The sequence below is a fragment of the Tenrec ecaudatus genome, chromosome 2 (assembly GCF_050624435.1).
Source record: "Tenrec ecaudatus isolate mTenEca1 chromosome 2, mTenEca1.hap1, whole genome shotgun sequence".
In the NCBI taxonomy this organism is placed as follows: Eukaryota; Metazoa; Chordata; class Mammalia; order Afrosoricida; family Tenrecidae; genus Tenrec; species Tenrec ecaudatus.
Genome location: NC_134531.1, coordinates 188,130,641 through 188,148,371, shown reverse-complemented (window position 1 = coordinate 188,148,371; position 17,731 = coordinate 188,130,641). Strand labels below are relative to the sequence as shown.

At 39.9% G+C, this 17,731-nt stretch overlaps 1 protein-coding gene across 3 annotated transcripts in view; it reads right to left on the bottom strand.

Moving 5' to 3' along the window:
• The window catches only part of CPEB4 (cytoplasmic polyadenylation element binding protein 4), a 96,071-nt gene that overhangs the window by 45,571 nt on the left and 32,769 nt on the right, over positions 1-17,731 (bottom strand). The gene's annotated exons all lie outside the window — the stretch shown is intronic.

Below are 17,731 nucleotides of genomic sequence, written 5' to 3'. Positions count from 1 at the left end.
TCGGGATTATAACTTGGCTGTGCTAATGAACAAATGGTCATATCAATCAGCATGTCTGCAGCTACTCAATGAGGGAATGTTTGAATATTCCTCGTATTTACCTATTTGATCAGTCTAATTTCCAAATCCCTTTTAAGTAATTTTCCAAATGCTATTATGTTCTCATACCAACTCATTATGTACAATATTTCCTTTTTGGCTCATAAGTGAGATTTTTTAAAGTTGTACAGTCTTGTGCCACTTTAAAAAAAGTAATCATAGTAACAATATAAGCTGTAACATTTTTCTATGTGATCCAAACATATGCCTACACACATGACACACTGATAGTTTTAAACACTCATCTAGGGGAATAAGCTGATAAGGTAAAGAAAGCATTGCACGGTCCTTAGCCCTGAGGGGCATTCCAGAACACAAGAGGCACACAATAAATGCTCCTTTACTTCAGATTCTCAAGTGCTTCAACATTGGATGGTATCCAAGCTTTCCACCAAAAAATGAATTTCAGAAGTACAAAAAGTTTCAGATCTTCCAAATTGGTAGCCACAATTAACGGTGTATATATGGGACCAGGATCGACCCACTTTGAAGAAATTAAAGTACAGAACTACATTTTTGTTTTGAAAGAGCATCTACATGAATGTTAAGGTATCTAGACAATAAATCAGTACTAAGTGCATACCATGTACCTAGTTCTTGACTATGTTATAGTAATCAGTATGGCCCTCAATAAATCTCACTCACCTAGATAATGTAAAGGGGTTTAGTTACTGATTATCTACCACAATTCAGCGTTTCTTAAACCAAGAATAGTGTGAGGATTGGGGGCACTGATGGTTCAGGAGTAGAATGATTGACTTCCATGCTGGACGCTCAGGTTCAATTCCCCATCAATGCACTTCAAGCATAGCCACCATCCACCCATCTGTCAGTGTTACTGTGATGCTGAACAGATAATAGCAGTGTTTCAAGCCTAAGATGGACAAAGTAGAAAGGCTTGGAGATCTCCTTCTGAAAAAGCAGCCAACAAAAATACCATGGATCACAATGGACAGACGTTGCTATGCATGGACCCTACCAGTAGGAGGCCACCTAACGAAATCAACTATGTGTGAGAATGTCAACATGACTTGGAACAGCAAACATTGAGGGGAAAGCAGTCTCCAGAACTCCAGCTCCTCAAAGGCAAATCAAACTCTGAAAGGTTATAAAAAGTATAAGCAGAAGGTCTCTCATGCCTCAAGGTTGAGAAAGCTTTCCTAGAAGTCTGCATGACTCCACCTAGCTCAACTGGGGACTGGAGATAATGTATGGTCCTATGAAGTCAATTGCCACATCACAGAACTCTTTACAGAAGTATCCTTGAATGGCTGAAATTCCTGCTTCTTTGAAAGAGTTGCCACATACGTGAACCGAGGCCATGGAAAAAACTGTTCTCTATTAGAAGCAGCCTTGATTAATCCAAAATGTGAAGTCTAATATGAAACAAAGTTTAAGCTTGTTATTTTCCCACAATTTAAAACCAAACAAAACGATAAGACTACACATGGGGGAAAGAAAGTAAACACTACTTTTTATATTTCAATTATTTTCCTTTAAAAATGTGTACACTATTGAGCACTAATATATGCAGACAAAGATCTAAATCCAGTGAATCCATCTGAAGTGCTTTAAATACAAGCCTGGGTCCTATGACTAGTCAGGTTTATATATATATATATATATATATATATATATATATATATATATATATATATACAGATTGGGATGTTCGCAGAACATGACTTAATTGTCAAAAACAGGGGAAGTAGGAGTTCTTCTGAAATCTTAACTCAACAACAAAGTAGTTGGCTATCTGGATGGAACATATATATGCATTGAATAGGAATACCCTCTAGTCGATGAACTAATAGAGTTCACATGAAAACTTTGATCCCACATCAACTTGTATTCATTAGAAAATATATTTTAAAAGATGATGTAATAAATAAAATATTTAATTACATTAACTGGAGTTAAGAATTAGGAGGATATGCTATCATTTCTAGAAAGAGATTTTAATTTTCTAATGAAACCACTCCATTTTATATGAACCATAACGTCTCTTTCTTGCTGTCAAGGAAGGATAATTAAAAAATGGGTACCAGAGGGCAATGAATGTACAGATGTGCTTTACACAATTGATGTATGTATGGATTGTGATAAGAGTTGTATGAGCCCCTAATAAAATGATTAAGAAATAAAAAAAAACCAGGAACTCAAAATCCAATTAGCAAACTGGCTAGCCCAGTTTAACAAGTGAGGTTAAATCTTATCAGAGCGATAGATTCAGAGTATGTGCAGCACGCCTGAGTCTCTTACAGCAGTGACTCTTGCAATGAAAAGAAAAATGCACTCAGGGCATCTCTCCTGGATAACACCTATCACTCTCTTTTTGGAACTCTCCTGAAAGCTTTCCTTCTAAGAGCCCTGGGAAAAATCTTTCACATTCTCCTTGTATGCCTCTCATTTTCATTCTAATAGCCCCACAGAAGCTCATTTGCCAGGGCCATTTGCCATTCTGCTTTTCTTATTCCATGGTTAGCTTGCTTCTGAAATGGTGGCCTCATTTATATCCCTAGTGAAAAATATTTTTCAAATGTTTCTCTCCTCCAGGGTTCACCTTTTTCCATGACATCCAGTCCCAGAGGGAAACTTATAAAAATGATAATAACTCACCAAATTTTATTTCTAACTATATGGAGCAACTGCTAACCTTCTTACATAGCCATTTATTTCGGCCTCACTTTCTCTTGTACATTATGGCCCACCCTCGATGGACTAGAACTTCTTTACTAGGCTCCGAGAGTTTCCAGTTTAGGCAGCAAGTATGCAGTCAATGAGTTTATTCCACTGAATCAAAGACATAAGGATTTCATAGAGGAGTAATGTGCAATAAAATAGATACCAGAATGTAAATCTAATCCAGTACTGTGCTGTTTGTTCCGCTGGTTGATTTTTTGCTAATTCATCTATTGATACATGTCCAACTGAATCCCTCAAGGGAAAAGGATGACATTAGTATCTCAGGCAAGTAGATCTATTTTATGAGGACAATCCAATCTTTGAGGGCTCTTGGTATTGATTTGTGTTATAAATATAAAGAAATGCTGCATGTTTAGCAGGCTTAATCCTCAGGGAGGCTAGAGCAGGAGAAGCTGTCCTCTCTGGAGGCCAGCTGTGGCATTTGGAGCCAGAGGCCTGGCATGCATCACCCAGCAGGCATAGGCTATATTTGGGGACATGACTCAACCTAGCCAAATATAGGCAACTGATACATACAGTGTGACTCTAGTAATTTGTAGATTACCAAATTCTAAGACCTGGAAAGGATCCATACTCCAACCAGGCAATTTTATGCTAAGCATTTGGGAGTTGGCAACAGCCAGTATTTATTAATGACTGAATTGGTGGCAAGAGGGGAGGTGAGCCAAAGGATAGTATGTACTATCGTATTCATCTAAGGCACTAACTGAAGCTACCTTGTCAGAGATGAAAAGCGAAAACTCTAGAAGGAAATATTCCAATATATTAGCTATGTGTGTATATATTATGTTCATAATCAAATGAAAGTTTTTTTTAAAAAGCTATATAGATTTTATTGTAGCTAATGACCCAGAAGGAAATGCTACAATGAATATTGCTATTTCAAACACAAGCACTACGAAGTATCAGTGTTCTACAGTGCTTAGACTTCATGCCATGACCTCTTTCAGAATCAAGCCATCGTTTTTGTTGACATGGGATAGACCAAAGAATGATAATAGGGACAACTCTGTAGAGTTGTCTCAAACAAAACCATGTAGTCCCATGTAGAGATAAAACTCAACGCATTGCCATTGATTCTATTCTGATTCATAATGACTCTATAGTGCAGAGTAGAGCTGTCCTGTGGGTTTCCCAGACTGTCAATCTTTATAGGAGCAGAGAATTCATCCAGCTCCCACTGAGTGGCTGGTAGGTCCAAATGCAGACCTTGTAGTTAGCAGCTCAACATGAAGCCCCCTATGACATCAGAGCTCCTTATATAGAGATAAGTGGCAATAGATTTGAAGTTAAATTTTATTTGACAGACTCAAGTTATAAAATTTTAAATATTACAAAGAGGGGGAGGTGGATTCTTTGGTGACCACCATTAAAAATTCTAACTGGGAAAAGATGAGTATGTGCTTAAGTCCACTGCTAAGAGAGAGGAATGATTTGTATACATAATACTTGCAAGTACACACACATAAGCATACATTTGTGGCTTTTGTGTAACTGCTCCTCCTCTCTCTGCTTCTGCTGTTATACAGCTATTTCAGAGCTATACTTCTATATGTCATCTTTCAAAAGAGCTTCCTCCTGCCTCTCCAGCTACTATTTTACCAACAAGGCCAGACACTTGGAGCAAGATGGCACTGTTGAGGACCTGGACAGCATATTAATTCTAAACAAAACCAAACTTAAAACCACTGAGTGAATTCTCACTCCCAGTGACCCTATAGGACAGAGTACAACTGCTCCTCTGGGTTTCTAAGATTGTAACTCTTTACAGGAGTAGAAAGCTTCATCTCTCTCCTACTGAGGGGCTGGTGGTTTTGAACTGCTGACACTTGAGATTAGCAACCCAACTCATAACCACTGTGCCAACCAGGGCTCCAACTGTATAACTAGGCTCAAGACACAGCTTCTGAATAATAATAGTATACTTATTTAATTACAGTCTGCTTATCAATATAATATACTAAAAATGTGTTCAATATGTCCTTTCATTCAATTATATAAACATTTATTCTGTTGACCTAAAATATAATTACCCAAATCAAATTTTACTTCCAGACGGTGACTTGACAAAACAAAACAAATCCTAACCAAATTCACTCTTTTTGCATTGATTCTGCCTCATATTGACCCTACAGGGCAGAGAAGAATTGTCCCATAGGGTTTCCAAAGCTGAACATTTTCCAAAAGCACAATGCTTCATCTTTCTTTGATGGAGTGGCTGATGGGTTTGAGCCCTTGATCTTTTAGTTAGTAGTCAAGCACTTTAACCACACCACCAAGGTTCAACTTGACCGACTTCTAGTAAAAACATTTCCAAGCAAAAACCACAAGCATGGAACAAGCAAAGGTTGTCATCAACTAGAGAAGCTTGCCACTCGCCTCTCCTCCTCCCAAAGAGCCATTTAAAGTCATTAAACACACACACACACACACACACACACACACACCACATACCACCCCCTCTCCCTGGGGCAATATAGTCTTCAGTTTAAAAGCCAAGACTTTAATGAATCTTTGCATTCATGACCTTGTCAATTTCTTGCCCCACCCCCATTTCCTATCAGTTCTGGGGCATAGTGATTACAGGTTAGACTAACCATAAAGTCAGCAGTTTGAAACCACTAGCTGCTTCACAGACAAACAATGAGGCTGTGTACTTCTGTAAAGAGGTGCAATATTGGAAAGGGCAGTTCTACCCTGTCCTATAAGGTTGCTGTGAGTGAGAATTGACTTGATGAAAGGGAGTTTGTTTGCTTTTAATCAGGTTCTTCAGAACTCCTGACTGGTAACTTACTTTTACAGAATTCTTACTTTTTTATTTGGAATGCTCCTCCTTCTCTTTGTTCCCCACTCCCCATCTTATGACTCAAGACTCTATAACCATGTTTTTCCTAGGTCAATTCCCTCTTTAGCATTGCACATTCTGTGGGAAGCCTGCTCTAACTCAAGCCACTCAATACCTCTTGCTTAGATAACTCTCTATTCCCAAAGACATTGCTTATACTTACTACACCCCATTTAAACTGGCCATTTCTAAACTATCACTCCTTCTAGGGCAACAAGTTCTTAGAGATAACACCTATCTCTAAGAATGCAAATAGGATATATTCCTACTGATTGAGAGGGGTCTTCCATAAAGGAAAGGTGGCGATGGCTGTAACCCAGAGCAGGTGCAACGTGGCAAGATCTAAAAGCTTCTAAGGATTGCAGGCAGAGTGTCGTACTCCAGAGACTGCAGGAGAGAAAAGTGCTCCATAAACAGCTGTTGAATGAATGAAGGATGCAGAGGTCGCTGATGGTAGCCTGTCTGCCACGACAGCTGCAGTGACAAGGGCAGGAGGAGTCAGACCAAGCAAAAATCTTGAGACCTAGGTCAAATCACTTGGCTTCTCAGAACTGTAAGAAAGCAAGAGAAAGTGTCCATTCATGCCAAGTGGCTGTTGTGAGAATATTTGCAGAAAACTGTCTGAGTCGGCAATAGTTGCTCAATTAAGATCAACCCATCTTCCTGCTCCCATCCCTCTTCCCTCAGACTGTAAGTTAAGGATAACCTACACTTTTCCGCTTGTGAGAAAAAGGAAGAGGGAAGATTGCTTTGGGCCAACCAAGTTCCACACTGGAACCCTGGAGGAGGGGGCGGCAATCTGAGGGATAGTGAACTGCAAAGAATGAGAGTTTTATTGTTATGTCCTTTGGATATTACTCTGATAGAGAGATGACAGAAAGAAAAAAAAAACAAAAAAAAAACACCAAATCCTTTACCTTTATAATAGATACACTGGCAATTTTCTATTAGTTTTTTAAAAGTAAAATCAAAACAAAACAAAAAACTCTTGAAAATCCAACTTATTTTTTTCCTTCTAATGTTACCAAGGATACTTCTTTTGTATCCCACACTCAAATTTAATGTTTTAATTGTGAGATGATAGTCAGAAAGGATTGTAACTGTGACAAAACTAACATTTATCTCTAAGAAAGTAAATAGGATATGTTCCTACTGATGGGGGAGGGTCTTCCATAAAGGAAAGGTGGAGATGAGCAGGTGCAAAGTGGCAAGATCTAAAAGCTTCTAAGGATTTCAGGCAGAAGGAATATCTTGAGGAAAGAAGAAGAAAGGGGAAAAAAAGGAGCAAGGAGCTGATCCAATTAAGGAATTCAAAAGATTTCCTACTGCCAGTCAAGCTAACAAGAAGCCAGCAAGCAGGAAGGCTATTTGTGTCCCTGCCAGCCGCCTTCCCACTCTGGATGCTGCACTTAGAGGCCAGACCGCAACGCGACAACTTGCTTTACGAGGACGTTGTGAGACCAGTGATTAAGGAGGTTTCTAAGCTTTAGAAAATGAGGCCGTTTTTGTCCAACTGAAATCAGCCAAAGTCACTTTAAAAAAAACTGAACATAATGGAAAGAAAAGTGGGGGGGAAAACCAGACCTATCGATCATAGAAAAAAAATTTTGAGTTATCCAGGGGAAAAGGGAAGTTCAGGTAGTAAATTAAAATTCTACCTACAAAGATGATCGATAAAAGCATGTGTTCTAAGAGGCACATTTTTAAAGAGCTAGCACATAAGCATAAATAATTCTGAAACTGATCCCAAGGTAAAAATGATTTTGAGAAATGACTTTCTGTAGTAATATGAGTATAAAAGAAAATCATGACAAACAAATTAAATCCCTAGAGACCATGGACAAATGACCAAAAAAAACCCTTTAGAATTAAAACATTTGAAGAGAAACACATCTTAAAAAAGATCTGACATCAACAGATTCAAGTAGAAAGATAATGTTTTGAAAATGATGACAATATATGTACAAGTTCACTTGATATGATTGATTGATGGATTGCTATAGTATCTATAAGAGTTCCCAACAAAATGTTAAAAAGAATCAAAGATCTTTCACCGGCTGACTATAGAAACCAAAAAGAGGAGTGATTTGTTCACTGATAGCTAATATATTGAAGAGTACTACTCCTATGCTGATGAAACATCACCCTTAAAACTGGTTATTATTAGACACCGAGTCTAGAACAGCGACTCCACTTGACAGAACAGAACTCCCCATAAGGTTTTCTTGGGTGTTGTAGCGATGGTTATCCAGATGCAGGCCTTATTCCCTTGGAACCATCTGAACTGCCTTTGGGTTAGCAAGTAAGAACGTAACCATTATATCAACTTGGCCACTTGAAAACTGTTACTTAAATCACAAACCCCAAAGCATCATTAACTTCATAGCTAGTTTTCTGCATACATATCTATCATCAACTCTAACCACTTAATATAAATTCTTACGACTTATTTGAACCTTAATGAAGTGTGTACATTAATTTCTTGTTGATCTATTTATTATATCACCTTGTCTACTTCTCACAAGTCCCAGCTACTACTTTCTGCTATCATCTCATTTTTCAGATGTTAAAATAAAATAATAAACAGGCTGTTTAGAAGATATCAGCTAATTTGGAAGATAAGCTGCATGAGGCCAGGGGTCTTTGCTTTTACTCCCTAGCATCTGCCAGCACTCTAAAAATTGTGCCCAGCACACAGTAGATGCTACATCTTTATTTCTTGTATGAATAATTTCAAAATGCTTTAGAATTTCCGTACATCTCAGTGGGGGCCCAAGTGGCAAAGTGCTTACAAGTTGAGTTGTGATCTAAAAGGTCAGCAGTTTGAAATTACCAGTTGCTCTGCAGGAGAAAGATGGAACTATATAATCCCATAAAGAGCTACCATAAAGAAACGCACCAGGGGAGTTCTGACCTATCGTATAGGGTCACTATGAGTTGGTATTGATTCAATGGCAGAGAATGAGAAAGTGGATCTGAAAGTACAGGGTAGAAGTGGGAGGCAGAGAAGCACATTGTAATCACTTGGCTAATACACAAGCTTAGGTCCCAAGACAGACTTAATGAATCAGAAAAAGGGAGCGAACAAGTCAGCTCGGAAAAGTGCTTTCGGGGATTCTATTTTGCCCTCTGCACTCTAACAAGAGACTCTCTTCAACAGGAAAGTAGGTGGTATAAGATCTGACTATTTTACAAAGATTAGAATGATAAAATAGAGATTTCAAATTCTATACTCAGTCTCCTGGATAGAAATTAAGATATTTGACCATCTACTGTCTATCAAAAGCATCTTAACAAAGCAGAATATGTTCAAATTATGACAAGTGCATTCCCCTGAAAGGCTCACAATTAATAGCTAAGCTATTAAGCCAGTAGGCTGAGCCTGTCTGGACCATCTATGTACCAGCCAGCAGAGTGACTTTAAAAAGTTCCTGCATCTCCCTGATATATAAAAGGTTAATTGAAATAGAAATGGTCTCACAAGGACGTGTCCTTTTTCTTGGAACTGGTTAGTAAGACTGCCTTCTCTAAGGATCATGTCCAGGTTTACTTTACAGGGAAAAAATGTAATCTATCATTGTAGTGGAGAATAAGGAACTGGCTAAATTTCTGAGGACTAAGAGTTAGGATTAATCAAAAGCCAGTTCCTATGAGGTACAAGACAGACATACCTCCACTCTCCAATTTCACTGTTTTTGATACTAACCGCTCCCCAGCCCCATTCCACAAGACTCTACTTCTTAGTGGGGTTCAATAATTCAGTGCAATACTAAAAGAATTCGAAAACAGCACTTTTAACAGAGATAACTCAGAATAAGATACAATAGAGGCCACACAACTCATGAGAGAATCACCTTCATCAGTCAGGTCAGCTACCAATCCAGGCAGCTCCCTCCTTGGCTCTGCAACTGCATTTCTCAGCTCTGAATGGCCTGTCCCTCTGCCTCAGGCTTCCCGAGTGGTGGCCTTTCTGCTGCTACCTGCCCTCCTAGCAGCAGCTTTCTGTTGTCACCATTGGCTCTGCTGCTGGGCTCCTCTTCCAGACCTATCACGGCTAGCTCTCTGCCAATGGGCCCCTTGCCAGAAGTGTTCCAGCTCTTGACCTATTCTTTTAGGCTGATCCTCACAAAAACCCCAGGTCTGAAATAATGTGCTCCAGGCTCTTCTTGGTCTTGACGTTCTCACCTCACATCTTCTATCTCTCTTTAAAGAACTACGTGGGGGCTGGCCACTTACATAAGCAAACTCCTTGTTAATTTCAAGGCCTGGCCTGGCCTGGCCAGCAGGACCACAAACCAATTAGTCCTCTTCGTGCACCACAATCTTAAGATGGTGAATTTTTCAAGCCAATATTTGAATAGCGCATTGACCAATTCCTTGCAATATTATGGCCCACCCAGCCATTATAAGCCCATGGGAAGTCAATCCACTCACAGGTCTTGTGCAAAAGGACAAAGGAGGGGCGTCTTTGCTGGACACAACCACCATCTGGGGTAGAAACCACCCTGAGAAGCTTTTCCAAGTGGCTTCTCCAAAGAAGACGGGCAAAAGTAGCAATTCCTCAGAACATTAAGGGGAAACGAGCTCCTACAGATTTTTTTCAAAAAAACCTGGGTAAAAAGATCACATCAAAGACCTCATTTAACCACCATCACCAAATGCGTCCTTCAGTCTACAGCTGCTTGATAGGTGGAATGGATGCAAGTGTCGGTGGAAATGGAGCACAGGCATGCCTGATGTGAGGGCACTTCATTCTAGTGTGCTCTACAGACACTGCCTTTCTGACCAATGGAAGGTCCGTGGCAACCCAGTGTGGAGCAAGGCTATCAGCACCGCTTTCCCGCAGCATGTGCTCACTTCCTGTCTCAGTGCCACTTTCTGGTCACTCTCACAAAACTTCGAACCCTTGCATAATGGTACTGTACACTTAATAGACAGCAGGACAGTGCAAACATAAGATTTACACGCACTGAGAAAGAACAACAAAAAGGTGTGTGAATCGCTTTATTGCTGTGGTCTGGTACTATACTTGCAACACCTCCAAGGGCTGGCTGCATGAGAGGAAGCCAAAATGTAAGATAATTACATGCCACTGAGGCTTAGAGATGGCTGTAGTACCTGTTTCTCCTTCCTAACAAGTGCTGCCATGTTACCCAACTCCATTAGCTGCCCTTGCTCCCTGGCATAAGGCAGGGTGGAACCTACCGGCCCACATTCCTCACCCTGCCTGACAAGGGAAAAAAGATGGTTTTGGATGCCAGAGATGAAGCTCCAAACTGTTCTGGGTAAAGATGACAAGTTGGGTTTTGTAGGTGCCCTGCCCAGTCCTCTTTGACCTCTTCCTTCTCATTTCTTATATTAAATTGTATTTCACACTATGTCATGTTTTTACAATAATGAAGAATGTTCTAATTACAGGAGCCCAGACAAACTAAGAAGACATTCTCTAGTTGCATGATATTTTATATTGTTAGAAACTCCTTTGGCCCCAAATTAGAGGTTCACTCCATGATAACTGCATAGTCCATATACTCCCACTCAAGAACAAGGGTCAAACAACACAAGCTCAATAACAAAAGGCCACTGTGGTTTCAGCAATACCTTCACATGTATTTTAATGACATGACCTCACCATCCACATATTTTGGAAGATAATCATGCATAGTAAGTGACATTGCTCTCATCTAACTGGAATGCTTGGTCACTAAAGGAGTCACAGGCCTCTTCCAAGAAATCTCCAGGCTGAAGAGGCCCAGAGTCCACAGTGAGCAATGAAACATTTTGCAAGACCATGTTTAAACAACTGCTTCTAGGCTTACCTGCTGAAAGAAAGATGTGTTCTGGAAGTCCACCTTCACTCGACTGAGTAAATATGATTGTGCTCTAGTCATTTTCCTTTACAAAGTAGTCATTACTAAATACTATCACACTCCGACTCACATGATATCCAGGTACTACATTCAGCCATTAAACTAGATAGACTTTTAATTTTGTCATTTAGGAATGTGAATGTCCCGAGATATTCTATAGAACAATTTAAAAATCATGAAATGTACCCTCAGTTTATAAGTGAGAAAACGGTGGTAAAGAAAAACATGGCCAGCCTGCCACCACATATCTTCCAGTGACAGAGTCAGGTGAAACACAGTCTAAAGGTTTCTCTCGCTTTCATTTCTTAACATTTGGGAAAGTCTTTGGTGTGCTAAGAGTCCCAGGGTGGTACGAATGTTAACACTCAATAGGTATCTGAATTGTTTGGCAGGTTGGAGGCTGAAGTCCAACCCTACTGGACCCTGCAAAGAAAGAACTGGTGATTTCCAAACTTACAGAGCACAGTTCTACTCATATGGGTCACTGTGAGTTAAGATTCAATGCCCCCAAACAGGGGGTGGTATAGTAAGCTGGTTATTGACAATACAGCCATCAAGTGACTTTTCAAGCAACTGAAGGAGCACTGGAGGTCAATGGTTATGTGCTTCGCTGCTAACCAAAAGGAGGGTAGTTTGAGAAAAGACCTGGTGACCTCCTACAGTAAAGTATTGAAAACCCCATGAACCAGTTCTACTCTGTCACACTGGGGGCTACAGTCAAAGTCAACTCCACACGACACAATATTTCATCAGCCCTGCCAGACATTTATGGTTCAGAATATATTACAGGAAACACTTATATTCAGTAGAAGTTAAATTGGTTTTGTAACCTCTTTATGTCTCAACGAATCATGGTTGCTCTGTGTCCTTTATTACTAGCTTCTAAAGAATGAAAAATCTCCTAATTGGTTGAATTTTCCTCTTCTTTCCCAACTGGCAGACCCAACTGGATTCCAAAGAGATTATATAACCTCCTTACCTCCAGAGTTCCACCAATGTTCTTAATTGACTGGTTACCAAGTAATAGGTGGAATAAAACAAAGCCTTGCTTTTAGAACTCAGTGTATTGGTATGGGACTGAACTGAAAAGCCAGACTATTAAACTGAACAATGAGGCTGAGAGGCAGCCTAGCCATCTCAGTTTCTGATTAAAAGTGTAACCAGATTAGAACTAATTACAAAATACTCATTTGAACCGCCGACCAGCAGCACATTTCTCTTTTGTCCCTCTTTTCACAAATCAGGCATATACCGCTAACAAATGAAGCAACTGTATATGATGTTCAGGTAGAAATTCCATGCATATCAGGAAGTAATCATCTTGTGGTAAACTGTGCAACTGCTTCCTTCCTGTTGTTAAATGGCATGCAAAGACCATCGTGGACATTTTTTATGACAGCCATGAATCAAGTGGTGTTGCTTCCCCTTTCCCCACAGTCAGCAGAGGATAAAGTTATGCAACAGGATCAAGGAAAGCCTTAAAACTTTCAAAGACAACTCCCTATTTTAATACTTCATCATCAAAGGGACATTTACTAAGCATATATTAGTGCATACAGCTGTCCTAGGAGCAGTGAGAAAACGAGATCGCTAAAGTCACCTCTGGAATTTGACAGTAAGGCAGAAAGAAGAGAAATAGACAAACAAGTAAAGGGAACTGACATTATCAATAGGTGCATAATGTATTAATTGGGATGCAGAACATGTGGAAAATAGATCTCTGAAATGTTCTGAGCCTCCTTTCATTCTTTCAGAAGAGGATCCTAATATTCATCATCGACAAAGTTCCTGGTAAGCCTGAAAATTTTACTATTTAAATGCCATTCCAATTTCATTTCCAAATGAAGACTAGTAAGAGTTTTCTCTAGTCACAATGTAAAATGGATATTTTCGAAACTGCAAAGATAAGTCCTTGCTAATTTGTTATCTGATTACTGATCTAAATCCTGATCTCTGATTTATGTCTAAATGTCTAATTACTACATCTTGTGTATTCCTAAGAAGCCCTGGTGGCATCGTGGGCTTCACATTGGGCTGTTAACCACAAGGTCAGCAGTTCAAAACCACCAGCCAGTTCCTCTTGAGAATGGTGAATATTTCTGCTCTTGTAAAGATTTATACCGTTGGAAACCCATGGGGGCTGTTCTTCCCTGTCCTATGGGTTGTAATTGACTGGACAGCAGTGATAGCTGAGTGCATTCCTTAACAACCTCTGCCCTGAACCCGAACCCATATCCAAACATAAGTAAGTCATCACAGCCATAAAGCAAGCAAGTCTTAATACAACTTAAAAGAACATTTTAAGAGAATCTTTCAAAGAAATGCTTAGGAGTTTTAACTTACAAATCCCATAATTCCATGCCTTTCCCCTCCCTCCCCTATGCCCTCTACCTCCACCTTGCCTCATGCCCAGGTAAAAGCAGAGTTACAACCAACTTTTACAATCTATGGGTTCAAAAGAAGATTCTCTGTGCTCAGTCTTCAGCATTAACTTAAAGTGACTGCTTTTAGGGAAACACAATCATGGATGGCATAAGATAAATTATCCCTTGGGGACAACTGGGTACATGATTTTGAGTACCAATAAAAATGAGCATCAAGTAGTTCCTGATGAGTGTGAGGAAGCTGGAGGGCATGTTATGTAAACAGAGCTGAGCAGGATCTGGAAGCTCATCAACTACCAGTTCAGAGGCCAGAATAAAAGTTTCAACCCAAGCCCATGATCCCATCAAAACCACCCTGCTGGTTTCCCTTCTAGGTACTCCTGTCCTTCTCTCCCCTGCCCTTCCTTAACACAAACAACAACAGCAACAACCATCAATCAGAGCCTAATCTGAGTGATTCACATTTTCAAGCTCTGCCTAAAGGTGGGGGGGGGGGGGCTGCCGGAGGACTCCAACCAATTCTGACCAAAAGCAAAGCAGAAAGAAGACATCATGACATAGGTTCCAAATTAGGGCTACACTTTGAGCCAGGAACACAAAGACCATCATACCACAGTCCTTTGTCTTTGCCTTTCACCCTCACAAAAGAAGTTACCTCTGCACAGAAGCCCAGGTCCCACCATTCAGCATCATTAAGCACAGTTTGCAAGGGAGGAAGACTGTTTAGGATGTTCCACCTTGGCAGTCTGGGAAGGTGGCGAACAGGGGGAGGAGACACTCGCCCAGTTTCTAAACTGCCACACCTACAGTTCACTGTAACCCACTCTTCACAATATTCTTAGCTGTGTACTTTACTCCATTATTCATGAAGCTTCCAGAAGGAAGGTAACTTTCCGCTCTTGAGACACCTTGGCTCCCTCCCCCTTGTATGCAGCTTTGAATTGCTTGGTACCATCCAAACAGAGCCAGCAGGAACCACCAGATTCTGGAAAGCTCCTCCTGCCTGGCAGGGTGCAGCTGCCTGGCTGGCTCTGAATCCTATGGGCAGACTGGTAATACTCAAAGATCCAGCAATCAGCCAGAAGACATTCAATACCACGTAATAGTCATTTACTGGGGAGAAGAAATTTGATTATGCCCCCAAGTAAAATTAGCTAGTTTGCATTATCCATTTCTTCTTTATGGTACCTTATGCCATGCCCCATTAAATGGCCCTGACAGAAAATTGTCCATCCTGTAAACAAGCTGTGGTAAGAGCAGAGAGAGGGTCAGTGGGGGCAGGCTGAGAGCTAGGTATACAAGTGCTTTCTCAAAATGCCAAAGGCAAAGCCATTTAACTGGAAAAAAGGCTAAATATTATAAGAAGGGATACCCTATACCCAAACACAGTTTTAAATAAATGTTCTAATTTTAGAGTAACAGAAGCTATTTTAGGATGTTTCTTTCATTTAAAAATATTAAGAAACTCTTATATGAAATTATTTCATAAAATTAACTTTTAGTACACAGGCTCTGTGTACTACACTTTCAACTGATGTGCATGATTTTGTTCTAGACGAGCTATTATAAATTCTTTTGCTTAGCAACAGAGAAAAGAGGCACAGATGGAATCATCACTCGCTCGCTCCTTTAAGCATTTGTTTCAAACAAATGCACAGCAATGAAAAATAGTGACTGTGTGGCAGGGTGGGAGTGGGTCCCCAAATTTAACATGTTCACAAAATATTTTGAAAAGGCAAGGTCACATACACCTTCAGCCAGCAAAGAATTTAGAAGAGCATTTGAGAACAGATGACTAGCTCTTGAAGTCAGTTCATGAAATGAATGCATGAAGCAAGGGAGACAGCAGTGCTCCCAGCACACACACTACATATGCAATAGGCTGCTGGGGCACCGTGGGATATGCAAACGATGGGCACTCAAGCAACTAACTTGCATTTCTAAATGCAATAACTATTGCTCCAATTACAATGAAGTACTTGAAATGCCTGAAAACTTGGAGGGACTGTGATGATGGATATGCTGAGCTCAAAAATTGAAAGCAAGACACATGCTACCACTATATTAAGAGAAAAGAGATTCCATTTTCACAATACTCGGGGGTGGGGGCAGCGATATGATATTCTGACTCACCATTTAGTTAATTAATATCTGCAGAACATAATGTTTTGACAATTTATAAATTGCCTTTGTTCACTGTCCCATTTTGGCTTTCTATGGAATGAAACAAGTTGGAGATTAAATTGTTTTCATATATATAGGATCTAAAACACTCAACCACTATTATGAAACTGTGGATTGTTCTAACTCAGTCTGACATTTGTTAGCAAGCTCTCTCTCTCTCTCTCTCTCTCTTCTTGTTCTTCTTCTTCTTCTTCCTCTCTCCATTCCATAAATTACTGTGTCTTGGTTTCTGTCTAATTCCTTTATTTCATTCACATACAGGGAAGAAAAAAGAAGAAGCTTTTGAATTTTCAGAGGTCCGTCTTACTATCCACTGAATATAACAGCTCTGTGGCCCTCTGACTGTGGCCAGCCTGTGCTTCAGGAGGCTGGAAACAGATGTTCTCGCATGTGGTTTTAATCTATTTTATGCTGCTGTACTTTGAAGCAGTAAGTACCAATTTCACAGGCCAGGAAAAAACCCCAGTAAGTTACAATATTCCCCAAATAATCATCTTGGTATCTACAACGATAAAAGGAGATCTTTCTGCCCAGGTGAAGAAAATACTTCATAAGCTTAATAATTTTGCAGCTGTGTACAATCCGCCACCCGGGAGATGGAAATTCAAAGTCGGTTTCTAGCTTAGGTTCTGAGCTTATGAGCCTGGGGGTGAGGGAGAGAAAATGAAATGGGTCTCTGGGGAAGAGCTTCTGCAGATTGTCACTGGCTGGTGGTTGCGGAGAAGGCACTACTCAATCGCATGGGTAAAAATAACAGGCAGACAAGAGAGAGCTGACCAGAGAAAGAACGTGGAGATAAGATGTGGCAAGCACCCTTTTCCGCCTCATAGAGTGACACCCCTGGACATGAAGGAAAGGACAACAGTCAGCATTCTCAGAAAACACTGAAAAAAAAATAAACCATGAAAAGACTCATATAAATTTTGAAATGAGAGCAAAGTAATCATCTGAGTATTTGATTTTTGTTTGCTTTAAATGACAGGTTTCCAACCAACTGGTTGGAATCAACAACATACTTATTTGTTAAGAAATGCAAAAAGTAGCTGAAGATTCTTAAACATATTAAGATATGATGGCAAAAGAAAGATTTAGATCCCATAACATTTAGGGGAATTTTTTAATTATAAAAATTGATAATATAACCACATAAATTCATTCACTATATAATTCTTAGACTAATTTTAAGTCTCTAACTATTTAAACATGCCCACACACAAACTGCCTATCTTTAAGAAACTGCAAATAAAAGGTAAGTGTAAATGGAGTCACTCAGAATATATATATTAATACAAAAATTTTTATCACAAAAGCATAGTCAAATGTAAAATTTGCCCTCAAGTGACAGAGCTTTTAAAATTTTCATATGAATCCTTTTCATTGAATTTTTTACTCTTTTTTCTTCTAAGAGATTATTGTTCTCTAAAGGAGCCCTGGTGGCACAGTGGTCAAGTGCTTAGCAGCTAAGCGAAAGGTTAACAGTTAAGCCCACCCAGGTGGCTCCAAGGGAGAAAGAACTGGTGCTCTCCTCCTACCAAGATTAACCCAAACCAAACCTAACTACTGTCAAGTGGATTCCAAACTCAGAGGGACTTTAGAGGACAGAGAACCACCCCACAGGGTTTTGAAGACTGTAATCTTGATGG